The sequence below is a fragment of the Coenobita brevimanus genome, chromosome 111 (assembly GCF_032717465.1).
Source record: "Coenobita brevimanus isolate Jiangsu-jjx chromosome 111, ASM3271746v2, whole genome shotgun sequence".
Taxonomy (NCBI): Eukaryota; Metazoa; Arthropoda; class Malacostraca; order Decapoda; family Coenobitidae; genus Coenobita; species Coenobita brevimanus.
Genome location: NC_137064.1, coordinates 28,965,018 through 28,987,052, shown reverse-complemented (window position 1 = coordinate 28,987,052; position 22,035 = coordinate 28,965,018).

Below are 22,035 nucleotides of genomic sequence, written 5' to 3'. Positions count from 1 at the left end.
TCCCTCTGTCTGTATTTCCTGCTGCCTATGATCTCCAGTCTTTCAAACGCAGTGTGTGCAGGCATCTCAAAATGATCGGATCTTGAATTTGGCTCTCTATTGTATTTTGTTTTTCTCTTGGAGGGAACTGTTACTGCGGGCTCATGGCCTTTGGTTCCTTCTTCCTCGCATTAAAAAAAAAAAAAAAAAAAACTGTCTTGCCCTTCCCCCGCCTGTCACATGAGAGGAAGGTGAGGAGTGGAAGAAGGAGGGGAGGCGAAGAAACAAGAGGAATGAGGAAAGGAAAGGGAAGAGGGAGAGGAATGGAGGATGAGAGAGAGAGAGAGAGAGAGAGAGAGAGAGAGAGAGAGAGAGAGAGAGAGAGAGAGAGAGAGGAAGGAAAAGGGGGGGGAGGGAGAGGTGAAGAGACGAAGAGACAGGGAAGGATGAGGGAGGAGCAGGAAAGGAGGGGAAGAAGAAGAAGGATGAAGGAAAATGGAGGGCAACTGGGAAGCGAGAATGTAGGAAGAGGCAGGAAAAGGTGAGGGAGGGGAAGGAAAGAGCAAAGGAAGAGGAAAGGGAAGGAGGGAGAGGGAAAACAGAAAAAGGTAAAGGGAGGAAAATTAAGGTGGAGGATAGACAAGGATAAGAAGGAATAAAACATCCAAGAAGGAAGAATAAAAATCACTAACAGGGTAAGAAGTGAAAAAAAGTAGTGCCAGAGTAGAAATAACAGGGAAAAAAGAAGGGAAGAGAAACGGACAATAATAAAAAGAGGAGAGAAGCCAGACGAGATGAGACGGGACAAGAGAAGAAGAGAGAAGAAAAAGGAAGGGTGGGCGGGGCAGAAAACCAAAAGAAAGGGGAAAGAATGCCAAGAGTCGAGAGGAGGAGAGAGGAGAAAGAGAGGCGAAGAGAAAGAATACAGGTGCCGTAGCGGGAAAAGAAACCGGAAGAGGAAATAACAAAAATGACAGAGAAAGGGAGTCGGAAGGGAAGGTGAAGAGGAAAGCAAGAGGTGGATGAAAAAGAGAAAAAGAAAAAGAGCAGAGGTTAAGGAGGACGAGGAGAACGAAAGGAGACGGACTGAGATGAGTGGAAGAAGATGAAAGGAAGAGAGAAAAATGGAATGAGAGGAGAAAGAAAGGGGAAAAAGTGAAGGACAGAGAGAGGAGATGTGCTAAAGAGGGAGTGAAAAAGAGAGGAGAGAGAGGGAACAAGGAAAATAAAAAAAGGAAGGAAGGTGAAAAACAGGAAGGAGGAGGGGCGACGATACAAGGAAAAGATGAGGGGAAATAGGAGGGGGAAAAGAAATGCAAGGGCGAGAGACAAACGGGATGTTAGAAAAGGAGAGAGAGAGAGAGAGAGAGAGAGAGAGAGAGAAATGATGGACAGTGCGGATGATAGAAGAAGAGGTAAAGAAAAGAAGGAGACAACATATGGGTAACAGATGAATAAAGAGAGCGGGAAGAGAGAAAGAGAGAGAGAAAAAAAATAGAAGCGAAAAGTTAAACCACAAGGGTCACCAACCCACCGGACCACTTACAACCCCACTCACCACATCACCACACTATATTCACCACTTCATCAAACTCTTAAGGCAACCACGACCCAGGTTTCACACAGCAAAGTCACCGTAAAACCAGTGCCAGTTTCGGGTTGAGGGAGAGGAACAAACCACAGGATCCCCGTCATAAGTTTGACCGTCATGATCGTTGTCGGGGCAAAGGAAGTCCCTGCTAAACTCTCCTTTCTTCATCTTGAATGATTTGTCTTTTTCATTACATTTTTCTCATAACAAGATTTCACTCGGATCAGGAGAGACTTTTCGAACGATCTTAAAGATATAATCGTTAATAAGCTCTTCAGTACTAGAGTGTTGACCTTCACTGAATAAAATCATGTCAAAAACAAAAATAATAATAAAAAAAAAGCCTTCTGGATGCAAGGATTAACTGGCAAGCCCGTGCACTCATGCCGATTTTCATGTCAAGAAGCAATAAAGTTGTATATAAACAAAACAACCCTCCTATTTCTCTCCATTATGTGCTATAAATGCACCTACCAAAAATGTTGATCCTGAGTCTAGTACTTCCCGGGGGATCTGTGTCTTCATAAACTACAAGCAGTTGCCCCATTATGCGGTTTATCGTGTTTAGACCTCTCTCTAACACTAGGGTTTATGCCATTCTTCATTTCTCTTACTAACGCCATGGCATTTGCTTCAGATTATACATTACCTTTCTCTTATTACATTCATTTCTCTCTTCATAATTCAGTTTGTCACCAGGGAACACTTATTTAATTGCTGGGATATATTTTAGGTGTTTTTCGAAGCCTTCTTTCTTGAAATTCCCAACTAAATATACGTACTTCACTACGGCCGCACGACACCAACACACAGCACCAGCACACAGCACCAGCACACTAGCACCCACCACACCACCACACTCGCCACTCCGCTAAACACAAGAGAGGCAAAACAGTGTCGTAACCCTGAGTCACCTGGGAGCATGGGGGATAAACACACACACACACACACACACACACACACACACACACACACACACACACACACACACACACACACACACACACACACACAAATTATATCCGTCTATGATCTATCTATCGACCACACACAATTGTGTCTATAATCTATCTATCTATCGACCCACACACACACACACACACACACACACACACACACACATATATATATATATATATATATATATATATATATATATATATATATATATATATGGCACGTTCCTACATACAACAATATTCAAGCACTGCTTGAGCGTGTCTAGCCGAGCTGCCACTCATGGCAGGCATATGAAAGCTTGTTGCCACTAATCACTCATTCCTTCACTACTGCAAGAATTAATTCAACAGAGGGACACCTTTGGATCCATTCAATACACACGACTTTCCTCCAAGTAGGGAGGAAAGGGGGTGGCGGCACAAGAAAATACACCGATTCTTGACCCTCAGAAAGAAAATCAACAAGAGAGAAACGGGGGGTCGGGAGGGAGTTACAAAAAAAAATCTAAAAGTGTGGTGACAGGAGCGAGAGCGAGCGGGGCGATAAGGGTGGCTGGGGGACCACGGATGAACCCCTTAAATAACGCCACAACAAAACAAAGCCATTCCCCGCAAGCAAACGTCTTCACAAACACCGGAGTTAATTCCACTTTTCCAGAAGGAGGGAACGTTGTCGCGGCCCGGTTTCTTATTTTGAGAGTTTTTTGTTTTTGGATAGGGTAGAGAAGGAGGCGGGCGGGAGGGCTGGGAAAGATGAGAAGAAGAGGAAGACACAGAAGAGGGGAGTGTAGGAGCCGGGAAGGGAAGGCAGGGAAGGAGAAGGAAAGAGAGGGAAACATACAAGTAGAAGAAAGGAAAACAGAGGATGAAAATAAAGGGAAGGAGGGCTGGGAGAGGGTTGGGGGAGACAGAGAGAGAAAAATGATAAAACAGTGAGGAGAGGGAAGAAAGGAGGGATGCGAGGAAGAGGCAGAAAATAAGGCAAAGAAGAACAGGGAAGGGAGTGAGCAGGGAGAAATCAAGGGATAACAGAGAGGGGAGAGGAAGGAAAGGAAGGCTGGAAGAAAGAAGATAACAGGGAGGAGAGAGGAAGGGATTCAATGATGGGAGAGGGAGGAGAGAGGGAATGGAGAACAAAAAGAGAGACCAAGGGAAGGGGAGCTGGGAGGGGTAGGGGAAAGGGGAGGTAGGAAATATTAAGGAGGAAGAAGGAGGGAAGGTAAGAAAGATTAGAGAAGGAAGCGGGAGATAAGGAGGGCGTTGGTAGGGGGTGCGGAAGAGAGAACAGAGATGAGACTAAGTGAAGGTGGGCTAGGAGGGGATAGGGAATGAGAATAGAAGAAAATAGAAAAGCGAGAGGGTGGAATAAGTGTCAAGAGGGTTGAAGCGGGACAACGAAAATGGGAGGGTGTAGAGGGAGAGGGGAGGGGGGAGAAGGGACAGGAAGGAGGAAGGGCTGGGAGCAAGCAGGAGGAAAGGGACAGAAGAGAACACAAAGGAGAAGGGAGGGAAGAGGTGCTGGGGAGGCGTTGGGGTGGGAGGGGATAGGAGCAAAAGGGAGGGAGAAGAGATCTGAAGGACAACAGGGAGCGAAGGCAGGCAGGAAAAGCATGGGAAGAGAAGGTAAGTCAAAGAGAACAGAGAGGGAGAAGGGACAGCAGGAGGGTTGGGAGGAAGTACGGGGAGATGGAAAGGAGAAGAGATGAGAGAGAGTGGGGAAGAGAGATAATGGGAGAGGGATGGTGGCAGGCCTAGGAGGGTAGGGTAGAGAAGGAAGGCTAGTAGGGGGCAGGGGTAGGGATAGAGGGGATGGACGAGAGGGAAGAAGCAGACAAGTAGGCAAGCAGAAAAGGAATGCAGAGAACACTGTCAATGTTTTTTATTACCCGTCCCCGCCCCGGAGGGGCTCAGGGACGGGTATTGTTTTCACTCGATTTGTCTATCTGTCTGTCTGTGTCTGTCTGTCTGTCTGTCAACAGACTACTGATGCGATTCTGACTAAAACTACAGGGATGACGGGCTATGACCTTCTGATCACCTGATTAAATTTTGGGCCACTCTGGGCTAATGCCCAAGCCGTAGGCCCAAAAAATGTTTTTTTTTTTTTTTTGCCATAACTCCTTTCAGATTCGCCATATCGACATGAAACCAAAACCTAAAGGTGCATCTTTCAAAACTGCAGCCTACAATATGCCTCATTACATCAGGGGGTCACCCCCAACTTAGCGGTAGGGGGGGGGGTCAGTGTCAGGGTGGTCGGGCGTAAAATTTCAAGTGTGCAAACAATCGTCAATTTTCACCTGATTTACTCCAAATATGTGACATCTTTGACTAGATATCCTGTTGTGTTTGTACGTCAGCACTAAAATGACTGCCGGGGAAGGGTTTGCTGTGCCTTGGCACCACTTCTTGTTTATTTATTTTGAGGAACAAAAGGAGCAAAGACGGCAGAACTTGGTGAATGAGAGAAGAAAAGAAAGTGGGGTGGGAAAGGAGGGTAGAGGGAGAGAGGAGATATAACAGGTGAGAGAGAAAAGAAGAAAGCTTGAAAGGGGAAAGGAGCATGGAAAAGGTGGGAAAGGCGGGGAGAAAGGGGTCTTTTTCTTCTGTTGAGGGTGCTTCTTGTATTATTTATTTTCTTTTACTGTCTGGGTGTGGCGGAGGTAAGGAAAGGAGAATGGAGGAAAGAATATGTGGGCAGATTATACCTTTCTTCTCCAACATTTCTTCATACTGAAAATAAGAAATAAAAAACGAAGCAAGGAAGTAAAGGGTGAAGTGGGAAGGAAAGGGAGAGAAAGTGGAAGGAGGGGGGGGGGTCGAACTGGAGAGGAAGAGGTGAGCGGAAAGGCGAGAAGTCAACGGTAATATATAGCAATGAAGAGGTATTATTATAGGTGGTATTAGGTGGTAAGATGGTATCAGGCATAAAGATGATTTTAGGCATGAAAGTGGTATCAGGTGATATCAGGTATGAATGTGCTGTCAGGCTGTATCAGGTGATGTAGTATCAGGCGCTATCAGGAAGTTCAATGGCAGGCTACAGTAAGTGGTGAATTCAGGTGGTATCAAGTATTACGGAGATATCAGGCGATGATGTAGTATCAGAGTATCAGGTGGTATCAGGTAATGTGACATCAGATGGTATCAGGTGGTATCAGTTAATAAGATGACAACAGTCAATAATATGAAAGGTGGGATCAGGTGGTATAAAGTAATCAGATGCTATCAAACGATATTAGGCAATAAAATGGTATCAGGTGTTATCATGAAGTATCAGGTGCATCAGGTGGTATCAGGAGGTATCAGGTGGGCTTAAATGGTATCAGATGGGCTTAGGTGGTATCAAGAGGACACAGGTGAAATCAGGAGGTGCACCTTGGTATAAGGTAATATGATGGCATTACACAAGGTTGTATCGACTGGTATCAGGTAATATGGTGACGTCAGATGGTATGAAGTGGTATTTTTTACTAGGGTGGCATGAGGGGGTATCTGGTAATAGGGTGGTACCAGGAAACTAAGATGGTGATAGGTAATAGGGTAGTATCAGGTAATAAGGAGGTATCAGGTGGTACCATGTAATAAGACGGTGGTAGGTAACATCAGGCAGCAAGGCGTTAGTAAGTGAAGCAGTGGTAAGCATGTGGTATCAGGTAATATGGTGGTATTACGAATATGGTGGTGTTAGGTAAGATAGTATCAGGTGGTATTAGGTGAAGTGGTATACAGTAGCTTGAGAAGGAAATATAAAGTGAGAAACCATTAGGAGATAAGGCAGAACTAAGGTGACACCAAGTATAAGGGGGCATCAAGTACGAAGATGGCATCAAGCATAAGGCGGTGTCAAGTATAAGATGGTATCAAGTCCTAAGATGGCATCAAGTATAAGGTTACATCAAGCATGAAGTTTGTATCAAGTACTACATGATATCTAATATTAGGTTGTATCGAATATTAGGCGGTACTGAATACTTTGCGATATCAGGTATAAGGCGGCATCAAGTACAAAGGTAGTGTCAGGTAATCACAACGTAGTACAGTGTCAGTTAATAAGGCACTAGAAAATTATCTCGAAATCCAAGGTCTCTCAGAGGTTACAGTGTGTGCCTTGTCTTGTGTCTGTAAACAGTAACCCAGTCGTGGCGGACAGTAAATGTGGTGGTTGGTAATATGTGTTTTGTTACGCTAGCACATGCCTGCACCCTTCCTCTGCAGAAAGTTGACGTGTTGCATAATGTGCAGATTCAATGTACAAGTATATCTTATGCAACACTTCCATTTTCACTTGCACAGTTCTCACTGCAGCAGACCTCGAGCGGACTGATGTAAAAATAGTGATAATAATAAGGTACTATCAGGAAATGAAAAGGTATTTGGCACTAGAGTACCAGATAATAAGGTCTGTCAGGTAATAAAGCAGTAGAATACGATGTAATAAGGTACTGTGAGATAACAGGGCAACAAAATACGGCATGATGTAACAAGGAGGTACGGTTGAGTAGGGTAGGGTAAGGCACAGGGTGGGCGTCCCCTGGGCTTTTACCCGTGTCAACAGCAAGTAACTGGAGCTTCTAACGTCGAGCTGGCCTTAATCACTGCCCCGCCCTGAACCCTCCCTCCCCTCTCGCTCACCAATGGGGAAGGGGGGGGGGCAGGAGAAGCGTCAGAGGAGGGGACGGTGCTGTCAGTGTGCTAGCGAAACAGGGGGTGAGGGGAAGGGGGATTTAGAGGAAGAGGCGTGGGAGGAGGGGAGATTGTCAGAGTATGGATGAACCAGTGAAGGATGAAATATTGTGGATTAAACGTGGAGGGATGTGGGACCGTCAGTGTGTGACTAAATGGTAGAGGGAGTAGGGGAGCGTGGGACGAGGGATGGATGTCAGAATTTGGCTGAAACTGAGGGAGTCGGAAGGGAGGGGACAGAAAGAGGGAGGGGACAGAAAGAGGGAGGGGGCTCTCAGTATGCAGACTAACCATGTAGATGGAAATACTGCAGATGGAGACGTGAAAATGGAGAGGAAAGAGAAGGTGTAAGAGGATAGGGAGACGCTGGTGTGAAAGTGGAAATGGGTGACAAGGATATTTTCAAGAACAGAGTAAAGGAAGAAAAGGTGAAGGAAGAGGGCGGGGGGAAGTACATATAGGGTAAGGGTATGGTGTTTAGGAGAAATAAGGGGAAAGATGGGGATTGTAGGCGAGGAAAATGAAATGATGCAACGAGGGAGTGTAGTGTAGGGAAAGGACCAGTGGAGAGAGCGGGATGTATGAGGGAAAGGAAGAAGTGCAAGAGGAGAGGGAAGAGTACAGAGAACTGCAAAGGAAACAAAAACATACCTATCAGACCTCTCGGGTCCGTTTGTTATAGGATACGGTGTGACTGGGGTTCAACGAAGAAAACAATGTAGGTATTTCCCGACAATTCATCAGCAACATCCGACGAGAAAAAATAAAAAAAAAACGGAGGTACAGAAAAATTGTCATAATCATCATCGTCATTATAACTATATTACAAATTGTTATAAATTGGGCTGGCAGGATCTAGAAAGAGCAAAAACAAAATAAGAAGGGAGGGGAGAACTGTCAAAAAAAAATCTTTACACAAGAAAAATATATATGCCAGTACTCTACAACAGGCTAAATAAATGAGATATATATAACACATTATTAATCACTACAAGTATATTTATTCGTACGCCAGCAATCATCCATTTTTCAGCACAATAACAGTACGGTACATCGCTCATTGTCCTTCCTCAGTTTTCCCTTCGACCTATCTCATCTCCCCCTTCCCTGCCCCCGTTGACCTTCCTCTCATCCCTGTCTCATTCCTCAAAGTCGACCCCCGCCTCTCTGCTCTGTGTGTGTGTGTGTGTGTGTGTGTGTGTGTGTGTGTGTGTGTGTGTGTGTGTGTGTGTGTGTGTGTGTGTGTGTGTGTGTGTGTGTGTGTGTGTGTGTGTGTGTGTGTGTGTGCCGGTATGTGCGTGTGTGTATGTATGTGCGCGGGTGACTGCCTGCCTGTGTGTGTGTGTGTGTGTGTGTGTGTGTGTGTGTGTGTGTGTGTGTGTGTGTGTGTGTGTGTGTGTGTTTGCGCGAGCGTGTGTTTGCTTCTCCTGCTTCTTTTTATTTTACCTTTTATAACTTATTCTTTCTCCATCGTATACTTTTCCCCGTTTTCCTTGTTTTTCCATACCTCTCTCTCTCTCTCTCTCTCTCTCTCTCTCTCTCTCTCTCTCTCTCTCTCTCTTTCCCTCCCTCCTACCTATCTATCACTCTATCTCTATCTATTTATGTATCTATCTATCTGACAATAAAAACCATAATCGCAATCTCCTCAACAGAAAACCAGTTGAAGTGATAGTGTTTGCCTTTCTTTCAATTCTTCTCTGCTCCCTTGTACCCATTTATTCCCCTCAACACTTGCCTGTCTTCATCTACCCCTTCTCCTCTCCATCTGCTTGTTCCTTCTGTCATCTTCCCTCTTCCTCTGTCTCTGTTGATCCATCGTCTTCTATCTCTCTCTGCTTTTTATTATTTTTTTTCTTCCTCTCACTCCACCTACCTTTCATCCACAGCCAATTATTTTTCCCTCCTCCCATCTGCTCTCTTTTCCGTCTTCCTTTTATTCTGCCATACCCCTTTTCTCTTATGCACCCCCCTTTCCCGTTCCCATCACCACCCTCACACAGTCCTCCCTCCCATTCCCACTTTTCTTCTCCTTTTATCCCTTGCATCTTCTTAATCATTTGTATTCACGTAGGTATGTCGATAATACACAGTGATCTCTCACTTTTTCCTTCTATTTCCGTTGAAGGGATTAGCTGACGGTGGAGAAGCGTTCTGTTCTTCATCATCATCATCATCATCATCATCATCATCATCATCATCATCATCCTATTCCTACTGATATAAATGAAGTGAGCAGGAACACTAAAATGCAAAAACGATAGACAATGCCGTCACAGTGCCCACTGAAATAAACCACAAACACATTCATCCATCAATCAGCGCTTTTCTTATTCAATCTAATACAACGGGTACCATTTTCTGCTTCAACAAACAGTGATAAATATTAATACATAACTATTCCACTTATTTCCCATGTACTATTGTTGCACGTCTCTATGTCTGCTCTCTGATTTTCCTTTCCTACCATTCTGCACTCCCCCACCCTCCTTCCTTAAACCCTCCCCAGTCCTATCCTTTCATCCTTTCCTTCCTTCTTTGCCTATTTTTATTCCCTCCATGTATTCACTCATATTCCTTCTTCTCTCCCTCTCTCCATTTCCCCTCCCATACTCTCCTTTTCCTTTTTTCCTTTCTTTGTCCTTCTTTACCCCTTCCACGTATTTACTCTCTATTCCTTCCTCCCTTCCGCGCTTCTCTCTTCATTTCCTTCATTCACTCGCCTCCAGTTCCTCTCCCCTCTCTGCTCCCTCCCCGCCCCTCCATCTGACAGTGCCACGCAACTTCCCCTCCACCACAAGGCCCAGCAGGGAACCACGGCGGGATCATACACTTTTTAAGACCCTATAATCTGCCGAGGCTAAATATTGGTCCAGTCGGCGCTTTTAATTCCAGCGATGCGTCTCTACGGTTTTTATTTTCTTGCCTGTGTCTCTCGTTGGCTCCCGTCTGTCTGTGTGTCTGTCTGTCTGTCTGTCTGTCTCTGTCTCTGTCTGTCTGTCTGTCTGTATGTCTCTCTCTCTCTCTCTCTCTCTCTCTCTCTCTCTCTCTCTCTCTCTCTCTCTCCATCCATTTTCCTACATGTTTACCCTCCTTTTCTGTCTCCTTTTTATCTGTCTGTTCTTCTGTCTGATTGTCTGTCTGTCTGTCTGTCTGTCTGTCTGTTTGTCTGTCTGTCTGTCTGTCTACACCCCTTCTTCCCCTCCCTCTCATTCTCCCTCCCTCACTTTTTATCTCTCCATGGGTGGTTCTGACGATTAATGTTTATGTGGGGGACAGCCTACTGATGGAAAACGTCCGCATGTTGAGATTATTAGTATTATTATTGTTTTGACCCAGGGCCCGTCTTGATCTGGGGAGGGGGGAGATGTCACGGTTGTTGGGAGAGGGGATTGTGGGTTTTAGCAATAATAAACTGCTGAATATCCTTTGCTGACCGTTCTTGCCTGATGGAAGTGAGGCAAAGTCTAATACACCTTTCTATCTCTGCTGTCTAAAGTTTCGTGATAAGAGACCACTGTGCTTTGTAGGTAACGTCTTTTATTAAGGAAAGGTTAGATCCACCGCCAGTAACTGGGGTTGGCATCACGGGAGACAACGGGCCACATAAACCTTGCCTTATAAAAAATGTTGTAGGAACGAGTATAATAAGTTAATGGGCTAATCGTGTCAGAAAATCTGCAGATGACGAGCAGGTTGGGTTCCTAAGTGGGAGTATATGTGCCAATCAAAGCAGGCACAGTGAGGCAGATAGTGAAAATTCAGGCATGTGACAAGGTCTGAAGGATATTAATGACATTTTTGGGTAGGGAAGAAGAATATGATAGTGTGAATGGGGAAAGTTAAGAAAAGTTTTTAATATGTCAGGTGCTGATCTTAAACTTCTGAGTACAAAACTTTTTTAAAGGTAGTGAAACGCTGTTAATGCTGTTATTGTAGTAGTGGAGGTGGTAATTGTTGCTAAACTTTGGTCATGCCTGGTCCAGCAGACCCGTTGACTGCAGGTAAGCAGCTGCCTTTATGGGTTGTCCCATAGTTTCCCTACACCACTGATCTTGTGTCTGTGCCTTAGTGTGGTATATGTTATGCGGTGCTGCATGTAGGCCATGTTGTGTGAACTTATTCTACAAGCAAACCCTTGTCATCTGTGATTCCACTGAACCCAAAGCTAAGCTGGTGTCTAAGGAGGGCTGGGTGAAGCGATAGGAAAGGTGGAGACACTGGCAGGTATGAGGTAGGGAGGGGTGAAGAAAATGGAGAGGTAACAAGGAATAAGGTAAGTAATAGGGATGCTAAAGGTGGGGCAGGGAGGAGGTAGCTGATAAGACGGGTTGAGGTGACGCACGACGGCAGGGGTGAGGCAGAGAGGAAGCAGAAAGGGGGCATTACAATAAGGCAATAAGACGGGAAGGTAGAAGTGAGGTAGAAAGAAGTGTAGTTGGGGAGAAGTAGACAGAGGTGAAAAGGGATGGTGCAGGTAGAGAAGTAAGTATGGACAGGTGGAGAGGCAGGCAGAAGTGAGAAAGGCAATGTGAAGTAGGAAGTAAGGTAGGTAGGCATGTAGAAGTAGGTAGGAGTAGGTAGGTACAGAAGCAGGTAGGGGTGAGCTGAAAGAGAGGTAGATAAGAATGAGGCAGGTAGACGAGTAGTTATGGGTTAGGCCAAAAGGGATGATGCAGGTAGATGAGTAAGGGATGTGGTAGAGGAGAGGAGGCAGGGGAGAGTAGAGGTGAGACAGATATAAAGGCCGGCAGGGTTCAGGGAGGTAAGGAGGTAGGCAAGTGTGAGGAAGGTACAGCGGTAGGGGTAGGCAGGGGTGAGGAAAGTGTTGAGGCCGGAGAGGTGAGACAGGTACAAAGGTAGGCAAGGGTGAGACAGGTATAGGGGTAGGCAGGGGTGAGGCAGATATGGAGGTAAAGAGGAATGAGGCAGATACAGAGGTAGAAAGGGATGAGGCAAATACAGAGGTAAGCAGCGGTGAGGCGGTGAGGCAAGTATAGAGGAAGGCAGAGTGAGATTGATAATGGAGGCAGGCAGGGGTGAGGCAAGTATGGGGGTGGGCAAGGGTGAGGCAGATATGGAAGTAGGGAGGGGTGAGGCTGATATGGAAGTAGGGAGGGGTGAGGCACATATGGAGGTAGGCAAGGTGAGATATATGGAGATAGGCAAAGGTGAGACAGATATGGAGGTAGGCAGGGGTGAAGCAGATATAGATGCAGGTATAGAGGTAGGGAGGTGTGATGCATGTACAGAGGCAGAAAGAGATGAGGCAGGCAAAGAGGTGGGTAGGGGTGAGGCAGGTATAAAGGTAAACAGGAATGGCGGGTTATAATGATACGCAGGTATGAAGCAGGGATTGAGGTAGACAGGGGTGAAGCAGGCACAAAGGCAGGCAGGGGTGAAGCAAGTATAGAGGTAAGCAGAGGTGAGGCAGGTATAAGGGTAGGCAGTGGTGAAGCAGGTATTGAGGTAGGCAGTGGTGAAGCAGGTATTGAGGTAGGCAGAGGTGATGCAGGTATATAAGTAGGCAGAGGTGATGCAGGTATATAGGCAGGCAGAGGTGATGCAGGTATATAGGCAGGCAGAGGTGATGCAAGTATATAGGTAGGAAGGGGTGAGGTAGGTAAATAGGTGGGCAGAACTGATGCAGGGATAAAGGTAGGGAGAGGTGATGCAGGTATATAGGCAGGCAGAGGTGATGTGAGTATACAGGTTGGCAGGGGTGATGCAGGTATATAGATTGGCAGGGATGAAAAAGGTACAGAGGTGGGCAGAGGTGAAGCAAGTATAGATGTAGGGAGGACTAAGAAAGGTGTAGAGGCAGGTAAGAGTGAAGCAGGTGGAGAGAAATGTAAGGGGAAGGCATGTGGAGAGGTTGGTAAGGGTGAAGCAAGCGGAGAGATAGGTAAGGGTGAGGCATGTGAAGAGAAAGGTATGGGGGAGGCAAGTGAAAAGATAGTTAACGAATGAGGCAGGTAGAGAGGTAGGTAAGGGTAAGGCAGGTTGAAAGGTAATTAAGAGTAAGGAAGGTAGAGAGATAGATTAAGTGATGGCAGGTTGAGAGGTAGGTAAGGGTGAAGCAGATGGAGTGGTAGGTAATGGCGACGCAGGTAGAGAGGTAGGAGAATGTAAGGGGTGACGAGAGGAGGAGGAGGAGGCAGGTAGTGAAGCAAATATTATGACTAATGACTTTAAATGTGGCAAAAATCACACGCTCAGGAAGACTGCTCAAAATAACCTCATCCATTTTTCTATAATTAAACCCACCCGCATCCACACACCGACACCCACATCCAGCCCCCCCCAACCCCCCCCCACATACACAAACACATATGAACTGCGTCTCCTTCGGTCTGATGAAGTGAGTTGCTCATTTTGATTGGTATGATAATTCGTGCCTTAGAATGGGCTGCAGATTTGATTCTCTGTCCACGTTATGCTCTCTCTCTCTTTCTCTCTCTCTCTCTCTCTCTCTCTCTCTCTCTCTCTCTCTCTATTTTCCTAAACAATCTGCCATCTTCACAATAAACACAGGCTCTGTATGTGGGTATTATTCTCCCATCTGCCTCCCTTATATTTCCCACTGAGAGCGTACTCTTACATTAATTCCCAGAGACGAAAACAATCATTCTACACTCACTCACACACACACACACACACACACACACACACACACACACACACACACACACACACACACACACATACACACACACACACACACACACACACACACACACACACACACACACACACACACACACACACACACACACACACACACACACACACACAGATAGACAGATAGATAGACACATGTTTATTGATCACAAAAATACACCAATTCATATCATGTAACTTAAAATTCATATATGGTCCACACACACACACACACACACACACACACACACACACACACACACACACACACTTCAAAAAAAAAAATCATTCTTTGCATATAGATATTTTACTTTTTGTAAAACAAAAATCTTTTTCATACACACTTCCTATTGCATTTTTTATATACCTGCCTCCCTATTCATTTCTCTCTCTCTCTCTCTCTCTCTCTCTCTCTGGGCAGTGATGCACAACATGACTGATGTTACAACACCTCACTCCTCTCCCTCCCCTCCAAACACTCTCACCCCTACCCATCTTACAACACTGTGTTGCCTCACGCTACTGTCCTCCCCTCCCTCACCCGTCTTCCTCCCTCCCTCTCTTCACCCTCCCTCCCTCACCCTATCCCCTTCCTCCCTCCCTCCCTCCCTCTCCTTCTCCGTCACGTCGTCTCTGGTATGTGGGGCATGCGGTCTAATTCAGTGTAATCTGAACACTTCTGCCCTGATAATCTAACTAGACGTAATCTATTATTTTGTAAGTATGAAAGGAAACCTGATTATGAAAGGAAACCTGATCCTGTAAGTAAACGTGTATATCATATGGTAACCTAACCTAACTTTATCTATTATGATGCATCCCAATCTCCCCTTATCATCATCATCATCATTTTCATCATCATTACCATCATGACCGTCATCGTCACTCTCCTCCTCCTCATCATCATCATCATCATCATCATCATTATCATCATCATCATTATCATCATCAGCAACAGCAGCAGCAACAGCCTATAGTACTCCACTTCAGTACAACGGCTTGACTTGATCTTCGCTCTGACTCACTGGCTGGTCGCCTTGTTGTGTCCTACAGACTACTCAGAAAGACACACACAGTGCTGTAAATTCAAGGCTATCATTTCTCCACCTGGTTCTTTGGTTACCTCCCCCTCTCACTCCAACCATAATATTATAAATGACTGTCATATATTTACGTATCTATTATCGCCTATGTGAAAGTAAATACTAGGACCAGTAAAGTGCACTTCGTGAGCGCGTGGCGAGCGAGCGAGCGCCATGGTATCGCAATTTCCCTCTGATATAAAATTATAGGCGGATTCTCTGATATTTAATTACCAGTGCTGATGCCAAAAAACACAGTGTCACGACGGAAAATATACTTTAATTTGATTTCGTAACCGAGGCTTTCAATTGAGGCTTTCACCGTTTAGAGCCAAGCACTCCAGAAAACTCGAGATTCCAAAGGGTTCCTACGCTTTTATGGGTGAGTTTTAAGATGATAAAATTTACTGAATGAATGTATCACATGCAGAAAGAATTTCAAATCTATTTCACACAGAAGTAAAGTTACTAGGTTCTGCTTAGCGTGACTGTCGGGCCGGGCCACTCATTTCCAAACTTAACATTGTAATCATCATCGCTCGCAGGTAACTACGCTATGATAATTAATAACTGTATTACACGACTAACCTAGCACAGATTTATATACAATTAATCTAGATTAAGTTAATGTTTAAGTGGAAAGCTGAGTCAATAAAAAAAAAAAACATACATTTACTGTCTGCTGGTGTTTCCAATTGTCGACTTGGGCTCTTATAACTAAATTGAAGTGTGCAGATAATTATATTAGCATCGAAATGAGGCAAAAATAAAAATTAAATCAATCTCCTCAGCTCTTGTTTGCCAGTTTCCAACCTCTTCGCTACTATTATGTCTTTACTGCTTTATTCTTGTTATTGTCCGTCCATTTCATTCAGCACTGACAATTCATCTTCAAGTGAAAAGGCATATGGTAACTAGAATAAAACCTCTCGAAGTTATGAACATTAGTATAAATAAAAAATTATCAATCTTATCTGCTGCAGGAAAATGTGGCCTGCTCATGACTAGTTTCCTTTTTAAATGCGACGAAGGTGCTGGAGCGGGACGCCTTCACGTGGTGGCACATATATAACCAGGACGTAGAGCCTAGTACTACCTTTTTCTGCCACTGAGCTACGTAAATTAAGTTGCAAAAGGAATAAAAACTTTGCACATGTTAAGGTGGCTGAGCTATATATATATATATATATATATATATATATATATATATATATTGCGCCTGGTGGTTTAGTGGGAAATTATTGCGCTCCAATCGGATTGAGCCGGTGAAGGTTTCTATCCAAGGGGTGGTCGGGGTTTACTGCTCACGTAATGCCACTCAGGGATGAGTGAGGCTGGTCACTCATCTTAAATGTCAGGACCAACTGCCTAGCCCCGGGCTCCTACGCTCCTCGTGGGGCTACGTAGGATTGGCTGGTGGATCGATGGTTGGATATATATATATATATATATATATATATATATATATATATATATATATAGATAGATATATATATATATATATATATATATAATATCTACCTATCTATCTATCTATCTATATACCTAGGCTGCTTCCCCCAAGGAAAGGGAGGTAGCCGAGACAGGACGACACACTCCCCATTTACTCATCCATTCAAACACATTCATTCGCATCTTTGCCCCAAAGGGGAGAACGGACAGATCCTCACCGCACCACACCGCACAAGGGTCAACTGCGCAATGCAACCAGTGACATCCGCAGCAGGGCCCGACAGCAGAACTGGTTTACCCCTGCCACATCATAACAGACCCATCCCCTTACCCGCACCTGACTTGACTAGCTGATCAGACCAAGTGCGGGAGAATATCCCCTCAGGGCTGCGTCATCACTTATTCATTCACAATTTCTCTCCATTTATTTCTCTCACGTACAGCCACTCTTCCTTGCTCAACAGACATCCCTCTCGCATATAGCGCTCTCTTCACACTGTCCATCCATCCTATTCGTGGTCTTCCTCTCAGCCTTACACCTCTCACATCAGATCTAGTAGTCTTTTTCACCAATCGCACATTATCCATTCTCTCCATATGCCCATATATATATATATATATATATATATATATATATATATATATATATATATATATATATACACCGGGCTTTGCTTTTCTGTAACTCAGTTGTGATCCATGGCTGTAGTAGAGTGTTATCCATCCTTTCATCCATCCATCATACCATTTAAAGGTAGTGTGCACTACATTGTAGTAATGACAAATACACGTTATTAAATTCTAGAACAACAATTTTTAAATGTATTAAGTTACCAGCTTAGACATAACAGTAACAACAAAGATGTCAAAATAAGAAAGGGCCGCATCAGAAAAAAAAAAAAAAAAAAAAGCAATTGCTGTAACACGACGTAAATTAAAAACAATATTAAAATTACTACTGCTTCTGCTGGTACTACTAGTGCTACTACGACTACGACTACTACCATTTATTATTATTATTATTATTACAATCAATCATTTTTATAAGCTTGTTACTTCCAGCATCAGTGGGGTGGACTCCGAGAGCATCAATACTCTTACCTGTTGTGTACCATGATCTACACGGCATCAAACAAAATTTTAAATATTCAGAGTCGGACACCAGTGATTATTTTCCAGCTCACCTTGATCACTTCTGTATCATACCTGTCATATATTCCTGACAGGCCCTCTCTCCATATCTCTCTTCATTCGAGTTTACACTAATCCATGCAAACCTCTCAACCCCATGCGCGTTCAGACCTATTTATTTCAAAACCTCTCTTGTAGCATCCTTACCACTGTTCCTGGTCTTCACCTTAATTTTCACTTCTGCTACCTGTGATCTGTATATCGTCTTTCTCGACACGGTCATATAGCCATAACAATAACATTAATTACGACGAAAATAATAGTAATAATAATAATAATAATAATAATAACAGATCCAACACTCACCATTAGTTTTCCTGGCGTGATGGTAGATGTGGGTTGCGGTGACGTCACAAATGGGATGCCGGGGCGTTGGGGTGAAGTGCCAGACGAGTGAGGTGAGCTGTGAGGTGATGCAGACGTTGATATCAGGTGAGGTGAGGTGAGGTGAGGGAGTACCAGCTCACACTCCTTCTCTCCCTCTCTTTACAATGTTGCGTATGTGCCTAGGTCGTGTGTACGTCTGGTTGATGGGGATGCGACACGTACTGGGAACCTTTGTGTCTATTTCCCCTACCTGCTTGGTGTCTTGAATATATTTGCTGGGCTTCGGAATTCAACACTCTAGTTTCTGTTCTCTCTATATATCTCGGCTGCTTGTGTATCAGGCTGGATGATGTGACACAGAGGGGGATTTTTTTTATTTGCACCTTTCACTAAGTTTGTGTATATCTTGTGTTTGTTTTCATGGCCGGGAATGTAATACAGAGACGAGGACTCTCAGTTTTCTTTCACTCTCGTAATTTTTATCCTTTTATAATGTTTCCTTCTATCGTAATTTTTATCCTTTTATAATTTTTCTTTCCATTACTTATAATTTGTGAGTAATGCAATGAACACCGAAACTGATTTGGCACAAGCTTTTCTTTGTACTATCACCTGCTTTGAACCAAATTATTTGACACAGACAAGGGACCTTTTCTGCCTTCCTTTCCCACGGTCAAGAACACAAGGGGGGCAACTCAGTTCACTTCAGAATGGCTCAAACTATTCGTAGGGGTCACCTCTTTACTAAATGTAACTACGCACACTTCACTAAACAGTCACTTTACACTACACTAGGTCACGCTACACGGGGTCACACTACACGAGGTCACTACACAGGGTCACTATTCACAAGCACACACACAATACTAAATGTCACAGGTAGACTAGAACTATAACAGGCGCGTCAGAGCTCACCAGGCAGTATCGGGTATTGGTTGACTGGTTACCTGACTGATATCTGGTGGACAGAGTAATATTTTGTTGTGCTGTACACCGGTATATTGGCTGGGTGGCTGGTTAGTTAACTGGGCTGAAAGTAAATCAATTTCCGTGCTCTCAGGTCGGCTGATCAATCTGAATGGGCCACGAAACTGTTTGTTGAACTATTTGTTTGACTCACTAGGTGGCCGTATGGTTAACTAACTAACTGGCTGGGTGGCTGACTGACTGACTGACTCACTCACTGGGTAAGTGGTGAGGGGGGGGGGCTGAGGGGAGATGGTAAGGGAATGGGTATGAAGGGGAGCGGGGCGGTGCAGGTGGCGCGCGTGTGGATGTCTTATTTTGCTAGTCGTGTTGGCACTTTTGACGAGTGTGTCACATGGAATGATGAGGCAGCGGCGGGGAGGCGAGGGGAAGCGGGGCAGGAATAGCACCTCACCACACTATTTCGGGATGTGTGGTGCCGGCAGTGGCGGTGGCGGTGGTGGTGACAGGGACGTGGTGGTGATGGAGGACCCTTGGTGGTGAGACTGTCTTTTAGTAGTGGTGGTGGTGGTGAATGACGTGCACTGGAAATACTGGAGTAATGACAAGACTTGTTTTGGAGTTGTTGCAGCGACGGTGGTGATACAGAAGGATGATGATACTGGCGTGGTGTGGTCTTCGTGAGGTGCTAAGATATTCCTAAAGTGGAGACAGAACGTAGTTGAGGTGGCGATATGGCCTTGTACTGGTTGTGGCTGGAGCGTTCTAGTGGTGATGAAACGATCTTAGTACGGCAGTGACAAGAGCGCAGATGTGGTGACAGGGTAGCAGTGGCAAGGATAAGGCCTTGGTGAGATGGTGGCAGGGACGTAACTGGGCTGGTGAAAGTGGGGTGCAGCAGAGGTGATAAGGCTCAGTTGTGGTGGTGATGGGAGAATAGTTATGACACTGAAACAAGCTTGCTAAGATGCAAACAGGGAGTCGATCTGATGGTGACAATGCCACCCAAACGAGAGAGATGCAATAATTGAGGTAGCGGGCGTTACACTAGTGATAAGAACGTGGTAGTGGTGACAGCAGACGTGCAAGCAGTGATGAACAGAGCGTACTGGTTACGTTGACAGCAGCATGTTGGAATTAGCGAAGGAGGGAGAAAACCGAAGGAGAAAACAGCCGCAGCGGTGATGAGAAATGCGACGGTGAAGCAAGATGCACCCAGCTGACTGATTCACGACCCTCCACACTCCACGCTACTCCACTTTTTCTCCACCCTCCCCGCTATAAAGTTCTATGCAGAGGGAACAGATCTGGGGAGATGGATTTTGGGGGATTTGAGGCGAACGGTCGAAACAGCGGTCACACACTCCTGACGTCTCCCTGCAAAGTGGAGAAAAAGATGATTTAATTAATGGTGATGCGTCTTGGAGTGATGATTATCTTTCTTATTCTGTACCTATCTATGAATTTATTTGCTTGTCTGTCTACTTATTCTCCACCCTAGAATTAAACTGTTCCACTCCATTTCACATCCAATAAATCCCCTTCACGTCTCTGTCTCTGTCTCGTCTTTGTCTCTGTCTCTGTCTGTCTGTCTGTCTGTCTGTCTGTCTCTCTGTCTCTGTCTCTGTCTCTCTCTCTCTCTCTCTCTCTCTCTCTCTCTCTCTCTCTTTCCAACACCATATTCTGTCTTATCCTGCATTGGCCGTGACAGACAGACAGACAGACACACACACACACACACACACACACACACACACACACACACACACACACACACACACACACACGCACAGGCATCCAGTCATCTTCCATCCCATGCTGTATCATCTTCCCAGAAATAAATCGCTATGCAAAATGTGCTAGGGAGTCTCCTTAACAGACAAGAATACTGGCCTAAACTATGTGCTCCTCAGTCTTTCAGTCCATTGATTTTTTTTTATTATTTTAATTTTGCCAGCGCCACATCATTTGGTCTGAGTAATGGAAGGTCTCTCTCACTGAAGGAGTTAAAAAGAATCTCCATTAACCCTTTCATCACCGTGACTTTTGTATTTATTCTTGCTTCCGCTTGATGATTTTATTCACCCCTAGGTCTGGCTTCTCGTAGCGAAGAAGTTAGTACACGTCCTCAGGTACATAATATCCCCATGTTCTGATACACTTCTGCTTTTGTTCTTATCCAGTTTCTGAATCCTACCCATTTCGTTTATTATTGGCAACCAGGGCGGAGAATGATGAACAAAGATGATGATGATGATGTTCAATATCCTCCTCAATGAACACACAAGCGCCTTCCTTTAAATCTCAGTGTGATATTTTTCTAACCCCTTCATTATGAAAGGTTCTCCCCTAAACTGACGATACTCTGGCGGTAGCAAGAACAAAGCAAAAAGGACATCACCGTACAAAATAAGTTAATCTTTTGACTATGGGACTATTCTTAGCTGAAGAAAATTGTCTTTAATCAGAATATACACCTGCCTGTGTCCCCAGCCAAAAAAAAAAAAAAAAAATAGTTCACTGTTACAATGAGTAGCATTCCTTGATGTTTCTATATACACAAGGTTGTTCTCTTTACTACCATAACGTCTTCTATATTCTACTCTTGCTACCACTTGACCATTTTTTGCTACTTTGCAGACACCTTTTGCAGTGAAAGTGTAGCTGAGGCCCGTTTCTAAGGCCCGCATTCTCGAACTAAGGAAGCTCCCAAACACCCATTCCTAAGCGATTTATTTTGCTTATTACACACTACTGTCCTCTTCCATGTTGCACAAATTCTTACAATATCGCTATACTCTGCATAAATAACGTACAAAAGGATATTAACCTGCCGTACCCAAAACTAAATCGCTAAGGAAGAGGTACTAGGGAGTCTCCATGCCCGACGAGAATACAGGCCTAAGTCTTATTCTTGAAAAAGCGTCATAAGAGTGAAAAAAATTAATACTATTAATAATGGCAGGAGACAAAACGGAAAAAGAAACTATCATGGTGGAGAAGGGGTTAATATTGCCTATCCCACTAGAGCTTCAGATCGTGCAGTCGAATAAAGCATAAAATCGTAGAGCTGAACAGAACACAAGATCGTACAGTCGACTACAGCATAAGATAATACTGTCCAATAGGGCATAACAGAGCGTAATAATGATGATAAAAAAAAAAATGAGGTCGAAGGCCA